The sequence below is a fragment of the Cryptomeria japonica genome, chromosome 2 (assembly GCF_030272615.1).
Source record: "Cryptomeria japonica chromosome 2, Sugi_1.0, whole genome shotgun sequence".
Taxonomy (NCBI): domain Eukaryota; kingdom Viridiplantae; phylum Streptophyta; class Pinopsida; order Cupressales; family Cupressaceae; genus Cryptomeria; species Cryptomeria japonica.
In genome coordinates, this window is record NC_081406.1 from 60,396,856 (window position 1) to 60,401,542 (window position 4,687).

At 34.4% G+C, this 4,687-nt stretch overlaps 1 long non-coding RNA gene across 1 annotated transcript; it reads left to right on the top strand.

The window, feature by feature from the left end:
* Nucleotides 1-568: 568 nt before the first annotated feature.
* On the top strand, nucleotides 569-2,910 carry LOC131060517 (uncharacterized). The gene is made up of 3 exons (XR_009110374.2): nucleotides 569-742; nucleotides 1,883-1,936; nucleotides 2,156-2,910. It is a non-coding gene; the product is annotated as an uncharacterized LOC131060517 (long non-coding RNA).
* Nucleotides 2,911-4,687: the final 1,777 nt, after the last annotated feature.

Consider the following 4,687-nt stretch of genomic DNA (forward strand, 5'->3'; position numbering starts at 1 on the left):
ACCTTTTAATAAAGCTGATCATCTTTTTCCAATACGGCCGAATAACATGGGGAATTTCAAAAGGTGATCGGATTCGGTGTCCACAGGAAATGATTAAAAGGCATTGAATAATTCGAAGTCTACAACACCCACCCAGGATCAAATAGTAGTGATTCCAACATCAAATCACCCAAAAAACCAGCACATAAGATTACAAAACAGTCATCGGATTCTGACAAAGTGATGATACACAGTTTGAATTTAATGGAACAAAATCCCTGGCTTGGATTCTGCCTGTACTCTACAAACTAATTGTATTGGATTGGGTTCTAAATGCATGTGATGGGTTGTGTTAGGATTTAGGGTTTATCCATGTGCTCGGGTTCAGCTCAGGGTTTACAGTACCAAGAGTCAAATCACTATTCATTCAAAGCACTACGGTCATATCTGTGTTGTCACATCTACATTTGTAACCTCACATTTAAACCAATACAAAATAATTATAGCAAAAAAATGTACCATCTTGCTAGCTGGTTGGGTTGCCTATATAAACACTTGTTTCTCTTAATCATCGTCAAAGTTCAAGAAGATCGCTTGTGTCTTGTTTGGTAATGGAAGACAGCGACCAAACAAGGAATGATGGAAAGGTCTTGCATTTGTCCAGGATGAGATATGTGCATGGTGCTTTATTAGAGTTCATGTCGCTTGCTATGGAATGGCCTGAGTTATATTGGGGTCAATGGCTTGGTGAAGTGTCTTTTGGGTAGGGTTTTCTCTTTTGGTTAACTGTCTTTTGGACCGGGTTTGCTTCTGTGGGGTCTGTTATCTAGTTCTTGGTTAAGTATGTTTTGGATTGGGTTTTCTACTTTGGGGTCTGTATTGGTAAATGATTTTACCGCGTCTTGTTCTGCATTGAGATAACTTTCCTTTTTGGGTAAGAATTTTTGGGTGTATATGGGTTGCTTTTTAATGTTTCATGTACAAGGCATTTTGGTAATATAAGTTATATAGCAGGGATGCATGAAGTGTGGGTCAGTGTTGGTTTCTACTTATGTTCATGACTTAGTATTTTGCATGGTTTTGCAAAGGAGGTGTAGGAGGAGCTCCCTTCAGTCCAACCAAGGGTTGTGTGGGGTTGATGCAACTGCTGATTCATGGATTCTATTGTCTTGTCACGTTTAGAGGAGAGTTTCGTTGGCGATGTTTTCGTGGCTAGATGATGGTGTGCATGACACAGGAGTTGTATAGCCGCTATGCTGCTCTTACTTGGATTGAAGGGAGCTCCTCGAAGGCCTCTCTATTTCTATACCTATCATTAATCCTAACATTGCAATAGCTGTGTTACAGCATTGGGTGATTGTGTTTCAAAATGGGTTGAAGTAATATCTAAATCCATTAGGATCCTACCATTGAAACAGTTGTTATGGCATTGGCTGATTGTGTTTCAACATGGGTGGGAAGTTTATGTATACATATAAGCACGGTAGCCTGCATGTGTTTTATAGCACAAGTATATCATTCTACTGTGAGAATGAAGCATTGCGTCTTTTATAACACTTGTAGTTGGGTATCTTTCAAAGATTATAAATCTTTAATATTTCTTTAAACATGATAGCTGCAGTAATTGTTACATCTCATTAGATATTGGTACTTGTGGTAATTGTCATCTTTCTTTAGATGCTGAGCTGACATAGTTGTTTCGCTGTCTATCATTTTGCGAATGGCTTAAATCACACATTAGACTTGCATTTTTACATTTTGAAGTTTAGAAGTGTTAAACACTCTGAGTTACTGGCATTCTTATCATTTTGGTTGTTTCCTTAGAACAGGTTTTCATCATGACTCCTTCATAAGATTTGTTCTATCTACATGCTTTATAACTTGATTTCTTTCTCTATTATAGTTGATGGATGCCTGTAATTCTGAGGCTTTTCAAAGCAGTTTTGGTCATGGTCTGGTAAGGTTCATCCCATAGATGTACACTTCGGTATATTTCTATTCGTGGGGTACGACCTAAATGCTGGGCTCTTTCTTTTATGTAGCCTAGTCCAGCGTAATGGTCGAGCACTTCCAGTATAGTAGTTTGACAAATAAGATCCTTCAAATCTATAAGCGTAGTCCTTAGTCGTGCCATTTTGAATTTTTTTTAATGCTTCTGTTTCCTTCGTTTCTGCAGGTCTTTTGCATGGGAATGTAACCCACGTAACTGCCTGCTACTCAATAGAGTTTTGCATGGGAATGCAATCGACGTAACTGCCAGCTACTCAACAACGTAGCGCATGACAATGTATTAGGTGTTATTGTTACTGTTTCTATTGTTTCATAGGAGATTTTGCTGAACATGGCATTTTAGTTGATCTGATTGAAGAGGTACGTTCTGAGATGACTAAATGGTAGAATGCCCAGAAATCACTGAACATTATTTCTTCCTGTGACCGATCTTTAAAAGACTTTTTTGCTGAAACCATAAGTATCGATTTCTTCAGGTCTGTTGCACCCTCGGGGAGATTGCTTGTTGGGATAAAAGGTCTGATAAGGCTTGTGCTTTCAAATATGCTAAACCTAGTCACACCGCTTGGAGGTGTAGGTTACTCAATGGCTGATCAATGTAGTGTAGGTTACTAAATGGCTGATCGATGTAAAAGTGGCTTAACTTTTTAATATAGACACAATAAAAAAATGTCTCTACTTTCGATCAGAACTATGTATATGTTACCTTAGTTCAAATAAGGTATCTCTACAGTTATTTACTAATAGTCTTGTTCTCTAAAATAATCTTAATTCATTAAGGAAGATACTAAGAACGGAAGCTCCTCAGATGGAGGAGCTTGTAATAGGCTGCATTCTGTACTAAACAAATAGAACATATACGACATTATTAAGGTTGCTCATGAACTTATCGAGGTCTGTTATGTTGGTGGAGGTTTTGAATAGAACACTAATCTACTGTGCTATTATTTCTGTCGTTGCATGGATTTTATTTTGCTTAGATATAAAATTTTGGAATTCTTAGATTAGTTTTTAAGTTTCGTTCAATTATATAATAGAGAAATATAACATCATTCAATTATGTAATACATAAATATAACAAAGTGTAGGGATTAGAGATGCTTTTGTATATTGTTGAAAAATTTGTAATGGGATTGTGGGTACTTTCGACATTGTCAAATAATTTGCAAATAAGCTTTTATGTGGTGGTCATAACCATATAGCTTTCATGTGGTGGTCAACTATAATAATTACAAATGCCATGATCTTATAAATTTCTCTAAATATTGTTCAATGATTTATAATCATTTGGTTGAAAGCTCCTATTCACAATGTGATGATTGTGACAAATTGGAATTCGTTGCTGAATCCTTTGCAATGAAGTTTAAGTAAAGTTTCCATAAAACATAAGTAGGATGTAAGGAGGATTTTATGTATCATTCATAAGGGAAAAGATCTGGTGTTTAGCATGTTCCAATTCTTGTGATAGAAGTTGTTGATTCAATACCTCCATACTTGTTGATTTAATGTCCAACCTTTGTATAACATTGCACCAATAGTTGTATGATAGTACCAATAATTGAATGAAATATACCATTTGTTGTGAAAAGTAACCAATCATGTGATGTCACATCAACTCCACAAGTATTGGGGCCCTTTTGCACACCTATTGGTCTCACTTTTTTGCACACCTATTGGTCTCACTTTTTTTTTGGTTGTTTTGGACACTTTGTCAAAAAGCATGTTGATGTGGCATCATATTTGATGATGTGACTTTGAAACCTTAGTTAAAAGCAGGTGACTTGCCAAGTAAACTGTTGTAAAAAAAATTGGAGTGATTTGAAATTTCCACGTAAGATTTTGAGAAGTGCGAAGTTAGGGTGCACAGCTATTGGGTCCTTTCCCCTAATTATTATGTTTAATTAAAAGTTGCTTTAAACTAGCTTTTTTAGTTGATTAAATGATATTCAATATTTTGTTTGGAAGTTCTTAATAAAATTTGTTGGAATCTTCATCTAGAATGAGTTTTAGATATAATCTTTTTAGTAAACTTCAAGTCTCAATTACACTTTGTACATTGAATGTAAAGACTTTGTTGTTAGAATCTTAGTCTAGAATGACTATTAAATATGGTATTTTTTAGTAAATTTAATATTTTGACTTTGTAAATTGAATGTAATGTGCACTTTTTGATAGATTGAACAACTATTAATTAGTAGAACTATTTTTTAATAATCTTGTCAAAGTTGTATGGTGTTTTTTGATGTCAAGAATTTTTAATTTTTTTTGTACCCACAAGAATTTGATTTTTAGTGGTATTATTTAATTTTTTAATTTTATTCAATTTGTATATATGTAGGTTGTAGTGTCATTTAGAACGAGTCAATCTTTAGAAAATTTAATAGATCAAAAATTGAAAGAGAGATTATTGGAAATTTGCATGCCTATGTGAATTTCCATTTAATTCAAACCTTTTTTTGATATTTTTTTGTATCCCACGTGACTCATTTTGTATGGGATTACCTTTTTCCTTGTCCTTGTGTATTGATAGATATTTTTAACCAGGGTTCCAATGTAGTTTTAGGTCTTACTATGTGGCTATATTTTATATTGTTGTTATAGCAATAACAACATATGACCCATTTTGTATATGATTTTTTTTTTTGTCCATGTGGATTCCCATCTAGTTTTAGGTCTACTATTAGGCTATGTTTTATAT